The 12,643-nt window shown below is 47.5% G+C and overlaps 1 pseudogene; it reads right to left on the bottom strand.

Moving 5' to 3' along the window:
• Positions 1-350: 350 nt before the first annotated feature.
• Positions 351-12,325, bottom strand: LOC142025545 (arylacetamide deacetylase-like 4; annotated as a pseudogene).
• Between the last annotated feature and the right edge of the window lie 318 nt (positions 12,326-12,643).

Here is a 12,643-nt window from a genome sequence, read left to right as displayed (position 1 = left end):
ACATATCTGTATGCCTGGGTTGTGTTGTGGCCTGAATATTTACTGGAATCATTAACACTGCTCAGGATTGAACATCTCTGACTCTCTGCTCTGGCCAGACAAAAGAAAGACCCTCTCAGTGGTGAACTGCTTCATTGAATCATAGAATCTTCTAGCTGAGCTCTTCACAAGCAAACAAACAGCCACAGGAGGAAAAAAGAGGAGGCAGCTCCAAGAATTTCAGAGCTGAACAAAAAATAATTGAAATCTGAGAGTTGCTCTGACCACTCAGAGGTATCACTTTGGGGAAGGAATACAAGACTCCCATCTCTGAAGAACAGGGCAAGGAAAGGCTGTTTTCATTGGGAAGGTTATACACCTTTTATAAAGTTTACTACATTGTCCATTGCTCTCTTCCCACATGGAAAGGATATAGCTCCATAATCAATTAGTAATACAACTCCATGGAATCCATCCTCTGCATGGTACCATGTCACTGGAACACCACTGTCCTCTAACCTTTTTTTGTACAACAGCCCGTCATCCCTGACCACATCATACTCACAGGTCAAGAGGAAAGTCTTGGGGAGTTGGCAAACAATGTTATCTTCTGCTAAGAGTGGGGAAAAGATGGTCTCAAAAACAGGTTTGGCCAAAACGTGAAGCTCTTCTGAATAGGAAGCAGATTCAGGTGATTTGTAGCCTCTACTCTTAAATTCCACAGGAATATTGTCTGGACTCAGCCATTTCCCAAACTTCAGTTTCAAATCTTTAGGCACATAGGCTCCTTCTAGGACAGCTTTCATCAGTGACAAGTCCATATTGAGATACTGCAGACCAAGTGTAAGGGCCTGATTCTTTGACGAGAGGGACTGAACCATTTTGCCGATATGAAGGCAAATTAAAGTCCAAAGCTTGGAGAAATGGATAGATCATGATCTGGGCTTGTGGCTTGGGAAGGGCGATTCTACTCACAAGGGCTTGGCAAACAGCAGCAGTGGGTGTGCCTCCACTGCTGCCTCCACAAACGATGACACAAGCAGGATCCATGCCATAGTCTTCTGCTGTAGCCATAAAGTGTACAGTGGCAGTGAGACAGTCCCAGAACTGGGTTGGATATGGATGCTCAGGAGCCAAACGGTACGTAAAATATCAATGACAGTGTTTCAGGTTCATCAGCACTATGGATGATGTCACCTTCTCCTTCAAGTAACTTTTTAAAGTTGAAGATACATTTATTATTATTGCTTACGTATTCTTTTTTAAATTCTAATTTGTAGAATGGTGTCAGAAGTTACTCACTGTGGATTGTTATTCATTGTGGCTTTATTCCAGTCTTCAGGGCTGGCAGCCCTCTCCCATTGTCAGGAGTCGGGTTAGTAGCTATTTTCTCCAGCCGGAGCCCAGCTACTCCCTCTGGGCTCCCACCCCTGGCTATCCTGCCCACTCTCATTGGTTCTGTTGGTAACTACTGGTTCTGTTGGTAACTCGTCTCTGTCTCTCCTCTTGCCCCCACTGCTCTCTTCTCCTCCCAGCCACCCGCTATCTGGGACAGCTTTTAAAAGGCCCACCGCAGGCCTCCGACAGGCCTCTGAGTGAAGTCAGCTGATTCTCATCTGCCTGGGTCAGTTCCGGGACAGCTGCTCTGATTTCCCTGCGCTGATCCCTCTCCCATTAACAAGGGATTTGTCCCTCCTGTCTCTTTTTGGGCTGCCTTCCCTCTGCTATAGCAGCCCTCAGGCCTAACCTATAACATATCCCTCCTCCCCTGCCCAATGCTACAGGGATGAGCAACTTGGGTCAGAAAGCACTGCACCCCTGATATGCCTTGGCATTCCTGTGCTGGGCTCCCGACCTGTGCTGCACAAGGAAGTGGGAAGGCTGGAAGGACAGGAACCACCTGGTCACCCTAGCATTCCTGTCTGTGTTCTGGTGCATCCATTGTATGGGTGTGTGGTCATTGATGAGGGTAAACTTTCACTGGAGGAGACAGGAGCATGGACTTCCATGGCCCATTGCACCACAAGGCATTCCCTCTCTACTACAGCATAATTCTGTTCTCTGGGCAGGAGCTTCCTGCTGAGGAACAAGACCAAATGTTCTTCCCTGACCATTTGCAACAATACAATTCCTAACCCCACTTCAGAGGCATCCATCTGTAAGAGAAACTCCTTTTCAAAGTCAGGGGCAATGAGCACCGGGTCACTGCAACAGGCAATCATCGGGTCTGTAAAAGCCTCCTCCACCGCAGGGCTCCATTTCTCAACTGCAGGACCATGTGCCCTTGTCAGATCAGTTAGGGGGTACAACCTAGAGGCTAAGTGAATAATGAATCTTCTATTATACCCAGCCAGTCCTAGGGAGGCCCTGACCTCCTTCTTCTGGGCAGGCCGTGGCCTCTTCTGTATCACTTCAACCTTGATGAGTTGGGGCCTCGCCATTATGCATGAGGCATCATCACAGAGAAAAGTTCAGAGAATGACCCCTTCCCATGATGTGCCCGAGGTATTTGGTTTTGGGCAGCCCAAATGCGCATTCAATGGGTTTTGCTGTAAGTTCTGCTCTGCTCAGGGTATCTAGCACTACTTTCACGTTCTCAAGGTGAGCGTCCCAATATGGGCTATGGATGACAACGTCATCTAGATACGCAGCTTCATAACGGGCCTTCAGATGGAGTAGATTGTCCATAAGCCTTCACAACATTTCCGGGGCTGTATGTAAGCTGAAAGGGAGGAGGGTGTACTGGAAGAGGTCCTCTGGTGTGAAAACAGCGAACAGGAGGGAGGCTGATGGCAAAGTAGTGCAACTTCCACTCCGGGGGATGTCTTCAGGCCACCGCGATGGGCCGGGGCAGTGGCATTGCTCCCTCTTTCCCCGGTGGGAGGGACCTGCTGTGAGCAGCCACTTCCCTGGCACTGTCAGCGAGTAGCGGACAGGGAGAGCCGAGGTGCCCCGGCTCCTTGCTGCATTGCCTTGCAGAGCATTTGGGAGAAACCCAAAAGCAGGGCCCAAGGTGAGTTCCCAGCTGCTGGATTGCTGAGGAGTCACAGGGGCAAAGCTGGACTGGACAGATGGCTCCTGGCTGGGGAAGGAAGGGGCCTGAGGCACTGCAGCTGTGGGCAGGCAAAGGCAGCTGCTGGAAGGCTGTGCCCACCTGTCAGTGGGAAGCACGCTACAGCTCCCAGCACGTGTGCATGCAAGGAGACTGGCTGGTGGTGAGCTGAGGGGAGAACTGTAGCTGGGAGGCAGTGGGAGGGGCAGGGGACGGGAGCAGAGAAAGTGGGGAGTGAGCAAGTTTATTAAGGGGAGGAGGGGCAAGGAGGCTGTGAGAGGAGGTCCCAGTGGTTTCAGGTTGGTGCAGCGGAAGCGCTGCAGGCGGGAGCCATGGGATGGAGGGGGGCGCTTCCTTTCCAGCAATCGCTGCCTCAGCCCTGCGGATTCTTTCTTCCTTTCCTCTGTAACCCCCCTCAAGCGTGGAGAGGTGGGCATGGGAGCTGCCCCCACACGAACTCCACCCTGGCTCTGCACCTCGCCACTGGGCACAGAGGTGGAACGCCCGCACACCAACCCCTCCGCACGAGGGAATGGTTATGACAACAGTGGAATGGATGGATGGACAGGCAGCTCCCCTTTTATAATGGTATGGATAACAGACGTATTGCAGGGCTGCCCCACTGAACTCAACACACAGGCAGAGCACAGACTGCAAAACTGTAACCATCAGTCAGTTCCTTTTGTTGAACTACTTTCTGAAAGAGCAGACTGACAGGCTGCGTCACAGACATGTACACCTGGGGAGCTGAGTCATTGCACATGGTTCCTACATAACACCTCTGAAATAAGGTGCCTTACCCCACACACACACACAACCACTGCATCACTTTTATGAGCAATGAAACGGCATACTCTTTCATACATCCCTGCAATACAAAAATTCTCAATGGAGTTGTAACTGTCTTCAACGTGGGCAATTCTGTATCCTTACAGAATATGAAGGAAAGTCAGATGGGTGTTCCTTTTTGCTAAGGGACACATGGTGTAACATGAGGGTTTGAGGGGAGGGAGTTGTGACTTGGAATCCTACTCGTCCCTTGTTTATTAAGCCAAGGGAGGTCTTAGTGTGGTTAGTACATGGCAAAAAGGGCTCTCAGGTTTTTCGCTGAGAATGTGTGTGCATTCGGGCAGTAGCACCCAAACATCCTAATCAAAATACTCCTCCATGTCTCACTGAGTACAGTTGTGAAAGCAGTTTGGGGCCAGGACAGAAGCACCTCTCTATGGTCGCTGCAGCTCCAGTGGCCACAGCTGGAAGAGGGGTGCATGTCCCCCCCAAGCCAGGGCAGGTCAGGTTTGTCTGCCTCTCTCCCGTCCCCAGCCAGAGTGAGGAATGCAGCATGCTGTGCATGTCCCCTCCCTACTCCCTGATGATGAAGAATAGGCATCAATGTTCCTATACAAACTATGGGGGGACTTCAGTCTCTGTCTTCCTAAAAGGTGCCTGAGGAGTGGGAGGCTGGGGGTTAAGACAGTCCTGGACAGCCCCAACCAACGCCTTTCACCTGCCTGGTGATTGTCTCTTTTCTGTTTAATTTTCTGAGAAGCAGTCCTATCCCAGGCACATCCCATTTCTCTGGCACAACCAAACCCTGACCTTGATTTAAGTTATAAGAGGAAGCTGCATACTGAATTTGATGGTCCCAGCTCTCACTGTTTAGGAGCAGTTCTTGAACAGACGGACAGACACACAGACAGACTCTCAGACCGACAAACTCTTTCAAATACGGAGTAGATAATTCTTAGTTTCTTTAAATTTCTTACTAATGCTTCCAATCTAGCCAGCTCCTCCATGTAAGTAAAGGACTCCTCACCTTTAACCAGCAGATGGCGCTTTTGGCTGGTAAACCCCTACTGGCACCTTTGCAAATTCCAAGTCCTTGAAGAAGAGCCAAGTATTCTTCCACCGTGGTATTCCACACAGTAAAGCCCTGATGAAGTGAACTTCCTTGCAGATGCCCAGTTACTCACAAAGTTTTCCCTATTTGGAGAGGGAGACCAAAAATTGGCCAGTATACAGTTCCCTGTCAGTGAGTCTCAATCATACCTTGGAGGGGGAATGAGAATGAGAAATTGTCCATAACCAATTCCAACTTTGGTGTCTGTGGAGCAGCCATCAAAGGCCCCCTCTGTGAGGCCAGCATGGTCACTTCTTCATTCTGAAGTAGGTTCGGACAACCAACCTACCTTGCATGTGCTATCGATTATCCTTCAAGTCACTGCTGTTTTTTGATTACTAGTAACTCCGACTGGCTTTGAATTGGTAAGTGGCAGCAAAGTGAAGCCTTCACTGTTCTGGAACCCAAGCTAGCCACGCTATGTTTTGGGAGTAAGGGAACTTCGAAGTAGTGTAGGTACTTCGAAGTGCCTGTGGCTAGACTGCTTGCTGGCGCTTCGAAGTCAGCAACTTTGAAATTTGAGCTGCGAGAATTATGCTAATGAGGTGCTGCATATGCAGCACAGCATCTCGTTGCTATTCGCCGACCGGGCTTGTTTATGTGCCCCCTTTGAAGGAGCGGGCTAGTGTAGATGAGCCCTATGAATGGTTTGGGGATTCATGCTTGCTTTCTGTGATCGTCAGATTTTTTTGTCTGTGTGGGTAAATCTGGTGTCACTTTTTGTCAATTTTTGATGGCCACTAATGATCTAAATTGTTTGACAATCATTAATAGTTTTTTTCAATCTGCTGCCTGTAGCTGAACTCCCATGTTGAAATTGGGGTGAGGGAATTTAACCCTGCATATTTCTTTTAGACACAGAGTGGCACATCCTGAAATGGTTAAATCGGTGTGGCTTGATTGACTTCAAGAAGGGCATACTATTTTATAGCAGCTGAGGAGCTGACTCTGGGAAGGAGGGATCAGCTTGTGATTGAGGGATTGAACAGGGTCTGAATTGTTTCTTCTACAAAACTTCTGAGTGACCTTGGGCAAGTCAGTTAATCTGTCTATGCCCCAGTTTTCCACTCGGGGCTAACGTTGCATCCCTTCCTCATGTAATAGTTGTTCAACAAATACATCTATAGATATGTTTGTGTATATCAGGCTGCTGACAGGGTGAGGGCAAAGGGAGCTGTCATGAATGAGTGCAGAGAAGGGGTGAATCTTCTAAGGCAGGGATTCCCAGCATATGGGTCTGGACCCAAACATGGGTTGCCATTAAATTTTGGAAGGGTCACCAGCTGGGCAGCTCTGAGCTGCGTGTGGCTCTTAAAGGAGCCATTTGCAGCTCCCACTGCTGCTGCCAGTCACCCCTCCAGCTCCCAGACCCTGCCCTGCCACACTGAAATGGGACTCAGTTTAACTTGTTTAACAGCCAGCAGGAGGGATCCTGTCCCAAAACCTCTCCTCTCTCCCTCCCCCTGGCCCCCTCCCGGTTTTGAATTGCCTGGGTCACAAAGTTTTACTGATTTGTCAAAATGGGTCGCCATCTCGAACAGGTTGGGAACCGCTGGTAACTTGAACCCCAGGTGAGCCAATGGGAGTGAAGTAATTCTGTTTCAATTGAGAACAATTGCAGTTCCTAGGGCTTTTTGTCTCTACATAAGGCAGGTGGAAAGACCCAGAAGGGAAATGGCTCCCAGGCAATTGAAATAAAATCAAAGTATCTTGACTGTCGTAGAATCAGCCATAGAGGTATATGTACCAGGGAAATGTATAGTAAGACATGGTCAAGCTTCTGATTATTTTAAATTTGGATGGACTGTTGGCTTGTTACCTTGTCTTGTTGTGTCTGCTCTGTTTTTTCTCTTTTCATGTTGTTGTTTGACTTTGAGATTTTCCCCCTGTAACTTTTAAGCTGAATCCCAGGGAAATATTTTTCCCTGTGTGCAACCCCTTGATTTATTTTTCTCCTGTTTTGTAAATAAATCGCTCTTGTAAGCAACTGATCTGATTTCTGAGCAGTCACCTACTGAATTACAGGTTTATGTGTACAAGCTCTGTCCTGAAGGGAGATTTAAGAGCTTGGGGTACCCCCACAGGAAGACATCCAAGTGTGTTTTCTTGGGGAGCAGGGTGTGGGCTCTCACTCAGTGGTGGCAGCAAAAGTACCCCCAAGGCCTGGGAATCTCTGACCCTGGGAAGTTTTAAGGTAAAGCCTGTTTACAGGCAAGATGTTTTTTAAATCTCCGCAGGGCTCCCACTTTCTGCACTCGGAGTGTAGAGTCGGGGAAGGGACCCCTGACAGGGCCATTGCCCCAGGACCAACAATCCAAAAGGGCCCAGGGCTCCTGGCTGCTGCCTCTGCTACCATAGGAGCAGCAGCATCTGAAGCCCCAGGCCCTTTAAATTGCCACTGTGGTGATGCGCAGTGGCAGGCGGGCAGGTGTGTGGTGGGGCATGCTCCAGGCATCAATGAAAGTTGGCTATCCTGGCCCCGCCCCTTCCACGCAAAGCCCTGCCCCTTCTGGGAGTGCAGAGCCAGCCTCCCCAATTTGCCTTGGGGCTCAGTGAGTCTATCAGCCCCTCCCCCTGGTGTGTGTATACTATAGTGATGGAGTCAACATTGAGAGAGCTTCTTCGTTTGGCAATGATAAACGCTGACCCACTGTAAAGCATCCTGTAGTTGGGTCACATGCAGCGCTCGTGAGCACCCCCTGGCTGAGTGCATGTGTCCCCATACTCACTGTTCCTGTTGGTGGTTGCTCTTGGTTGACCGAGTTACACACAGTCTGTCAGCTCTGGCCTAAGAGCAAAGGAGCAAGGTGGTTGCCTTGGGCGCCAAGCCCCAACTGGCTGGGTCCTGCTGTCTGCATGCTACCTTGGGGCCCTGCAATCTTGTTGGTCAGACCTGCAGTCTGTATGTGAAATATAATCAAAGCAAACCCATTCCAGGGTATTAGTGCAACTGAGGCCTCTCTCAGTGCCCTCTGCAACATCTCTATCAACTTGCCCCTGTTCCAGAATAGAGACATGCCCCAGGGCTCCCTCCCTGACTACACTGTCTTTACCCTTTAGGCTTGTCCAGCTGGGCTGCTGTAGTTCAATGTTCCCCTCTGAAATGCCTCAGTCTCCAAGCAAATTCACCCACTAGCTAACAAAGGGCTGTCCCAGGCCCACTCACTACTCAAGCTTCAAAAAAGCTGTTGTCCTTTATGTCCCTTTAAATAAACTACATTGACACTACAATTCTCTGGGTCATTTCCCTGTGGCTCCAGCACATTCTTCAACTTACCTCAGGGACTCGTCCTGGTGGAGTCCCAGCAGACAGCCCAAAGCGCCACCCACTCTTCTACAGCTCTAGTAAGGAACTGCTTTCAGTCTGGCTCTCTGCAGCTCTTTTTAATACTACTTTGCTGGACCCTGACTGGTTGTTTCCCACAAAGCCTCTCTAGACAACTTGGAGGACCTCTCCACTGCCCTTTTCCGGGGCAGGGTGTGGCAAGGCCACAAAGCCACCAGCAGAGGTCCTCATTACCCCATCACACAACCCCTAACCTGTGCTGTATTCTGTGTGGCATTCTAGTTACCATGACTCCTTTGTTCACCTTGCTGTTACTTCATAGTTTGACATGAAAGAGCTTCCATTTCCACAAATATCTCCCTCTGTTGGTATTGCTGCAAGTTGTGGACAGTTCTTCACAGCCAGCACTAGTGTAACTAATTACTTCTGGTTAGCCATAACAAAGTATTATTACAGCAGACATCATCCGGTCCAAATTGTCTTATGAGTTCATTGTCTTAGAGAGTGAACAAATTTTTAGTCTTGGAAGAAATTCATATAGGGTTGCCAGTTTGTGGTTATAATATGCTCTGTGAGGTCGCAGCTCATGGGAGAACTTTGCTTTCTGACTTAGGGAACATATAGACTATGTGGAAGATTAATTTCGCTTGCCTGGTAGAGATGCATGAAACTGAATTTTCTGGGGTCAGCAATTGGCCCCTGTATTCCTCAATATTGCAAGGCAGAAGGGAATTTCTCCCGTCAACTTCCTTCTGTGAAGACAACGAGGTAAGTCAACTGCAGATAAGACGATTCTAGTTATGCAACTGCCATAGCTAGAATTAGGTATCTACAAGTGACTTACCTGCCTCGTGTAGACCAAGCCTCAGTCTCTGATTAGAGTCCTTTCTTAAGGCAGATTTGCTATCTGAGAATCAGGCATCTGTGCTGAGATGTTTGAAAAAAGGGCTTGCCTGCATCCCTGTTCCAGGGTGGATAAATACATAAAAGCAAGACATCATTAGAATATATCCATATCCTGTATCATCAACTTTTCTCCCCTCACTAGGAAGTGATCTGGAAGGCCACACAATCTGTAACTGCTTAGCAGTGAAGTGACTCTGGTGTGAGAAGTGGGCTGTCAGTCTTGGAAGGAGGGGGTGACAAACCTGATTGACTTCTGACAGCATCATAAGGGCTATAGTCAAAAGGCCTTTTACACGTTAACAAGTGTATTAACCCAACAAGTGTATGAACCTATTTGTATACATCAATAGCTGGTGCATTTTTAAATGACCCATCCACCCACATCATTCACATCACCTAACAAAACAACAGCCAGGAAGTAAAAATAGCCCCTCCTTCCTTTTTGTCCCATTTTACTTCTCCACTTGCTAATATATAATTTGTCACTACCATAGGCCATACTTAGCTGTAATCCATAAGGATGCCAGCCTCTGACTCTGAAATGTTGCAATAAGTGTAACACAGAGTTCCAGAGAAGAGTTCTAAGCAAGTCTTAGCATGCTGAAGTATGATCTAGTATCTTGACAGGTGCCTGCAAATGGCCTATCTTCATCAATTTATTCCCAAATTAGTAATTCGTGAGCTTGTCATTGTTTTGACTGTATCAACTGTTGCAAAAAACACATGCAATATTCCAGCAAACCTGTCAGCCATCTGATTGTTGCTGAGATGTATGCCAATGAGAGGTGTATTCTCAAATTGCATAAAAATTCCCAGCCATCATTAGAAAGATGAACAAGTCAATTGTGACCTCATTTCACAACTCAGTTTTGCTCAAGGTTCCCTCCCACAATCAATACAAATGATGCAACATATGATCAACAACAGTTGCTCAAACTAAAACAGTGAAAAATAGATCCCATTTTCAACAAGCAGTATTGGAGGTCTGCATCCCTGTGGAGGAAGGATTAGGACTGTGCTTTGAAGTTTGTGGTGTACAGTAGCTCTAGTGTTAAGACGTGTCTATAGATGGAAGGATAGAGAATATGTACTCTCAGATCATTTAACCTTTTGTATCCTTGCTTTTCATAGACTCATAGAAGACTAGGTTTGCAAGAGACCTCAGGAGGTTATCTAGTCCAACCCCCTGCTCAAAGCATAAATCATTCCAACCAGGGCTTTGCCAAGCCTTGCAATAAAAGCCTCTAAGGATGGAGATTTCACCACCTCCCTAGGCAAACTATTCCAGTGCTTCACCACCCTCCTAGTGAAACAGTTTTCCTAATATCCAACCTAGATGTGTCCCCCTGCCCCACTTTTGTGGTTTTGGACTTAGTTATGGCATGTTAATTCTTACACTCAAAACAGATTTTGTTCATGAATTTCCTAAGTTTTTAAAATGTGGAGCAGTTGATGTCACACCTGCATTTGGTGGGAGGCAGGTAGGACCCCAAAACTGGGGTGTAGTGGTACTTATGGAAATAGAACTTGGAAGGTGCTAAGGATCCGGGTCTAGAAAAGAGTTAAGAAAGGAGGGGTGTATGTGTGTAGATCATCCAGTTGGGCTGGGGGAAGGGGATAGAGATGTCCTGGCATAGCTTAGGGGTCCTTCTCACTGAGGTGCAGCTCCAGAGGCCCCCACCCCATATATGCTCCTTCACTGATCTGCATCCTTCTTCTTGCTGACCCATGTCCCTGTTTTCTCAGTGTGGAACACCGAACAGAGAAAGTTTATGATATTTTAGCCATCGTGAATATCGTGTCAACAGACAACTCCCCAGTTCCCACCGCTCTGCTACCTGGCCTGCTTCACTCCTGTGACTATCGGTTAGTCCAGGGATCAGCAACCCCCGGCATGCGTGCCAGAAGCTTAGCCCCCATTCTTCCTCCCCCACATGCAACTGGGAGCTTGCTCAAAGCCATGTTGCCTGTAGATAAACAAAAGCCCAGCTAATGTTCCCAATCACTTCCTAAATGGTAAAGCTCTGCATCTTTATGCATTTATTAATGAAGCTGTTGTAAGTAGGACTATTTGTGACTTTAAAAAGTGCCACTGGCACTCGAGCCATACATAGAGGTTAAAAGGTCAAATTTCAGAATACTGCCTTGGAACGTTGCTGACCCATGAACTAGTCTGCTTTAAGATACAGGAAGACACTTTCTGTCCCTTTCCCTCTTTCCTAGGCTCCACGGACCAGTCCATTTTTCATATAAATTAAATCCTAGCTGGCAAAAAAATGCTAAAGCACAGCTCTTTATTCACACTTATTAATGTATTTTATTAATGCTTATAACACTTTTAACAATACTCATACCATTTTTGTCTATGTCCCAAGGAACACTGAATATTTTCCTACCTGGATATTTGAATTAGTTATTGTATTTGTATTGTACAGATAGCTCCTCCAGAATTTCAGCTGTTATTTAAAAAGATAAGTTTCACATTAACTTTTCTAAGATAACATGAAAATTGTGAACCAAGAGTAGTGGAACTCCATGAGTCTGCATGGAGCCTGAAATAATAGGTTGGAAAGGGTTTCTGCTGCGTGTCATTTTGGCAGAGACACCCAGTTATTAGCAGCACATGGCTGTATCTGGACTATGGTGGAAGTTATGCAACTGGAAGGAGAACTGGAAGGAGGGGCTGTTGGTGGCAGGGTACGGGAAAAGGCTGAGTGGAAGGTGCTCATGGTGGGGCAGGAAGCCCATGCAAACCATTAGCTGTGTTCTGCTCATGTTCTTTCTCCAGAAAAATGGTTCCCCAGACATTAATTTGATGTTCCCTTACATTTCTGGGCCCACGTTTCCCCACCCCCGCTGCCCTACGCTCACCTGCAAGCAGAGGAGACAATAAGCAGGGATATTGTTTGAGTTTACAGGATGAACACCTCTAGTCCGGTACCCTCGGAACCTGACCAGTGCTGAACCAGAGAATTTGCCAGACCACAGGAGGTCAGTATTGTCTAGCAGCATTACCAACATTTCCACTGCTTACTGGGCTCTTAGAAAACGTGTCGGAGTAAATCAGAGCTAAATAACAGCACAGAACACTGAGAGGCAGGACGGTTGGCTGTAAACAAACTTTATGGGACTTTGGGAAACTTGCCCACACCCATGATAAACGGACAACCAGCTTACTAAAATCATACCAGACCACGGACATTGCCAGACCAGAGAATGCCGGACTAGAGCAGTTCAGCAGCAGTATGATGGAAAGGGACCTAGGGGTTATGGTGGATGAAAGGCTGGATATGAGTAAACAATGTGCCCTTGTAGCCAAGAAGGCTAATGGCATACTAGGGTGCATTAGGAGGAGCATTTCGAGCAGATCTAGAGAAGTAGTTATTCCTCTTTATTCGACACTGGTGAGGCCACGTATGGAATATTGTGTCCAGTTTTGGGCCCCCCAGTATAAAAAGGATGTGGATGTGCTGGAGCAGGTTCAGCGAAGGGCAACAAAAATTATTAAGGGTCTGGAGCA

This window comes from Carettochelys insculpta, chromosome 23 (genome assembly GCF_033958435.1).
Source record: "Carettochelys insculpta isolate YL-2023 chromosome 23, ASM3395843v1, whole genome shotgun sequence".
Taxonomy (NCBI): domain Eukaryota; kingdom Metazoa; phylum Chordata; order Testudines; family Carettochelyidae; genus Carettochelys; species Carettochelys insculpta.
This window is presented reverse-complemented; position numbering and strand designations above follow the sequence as displayed.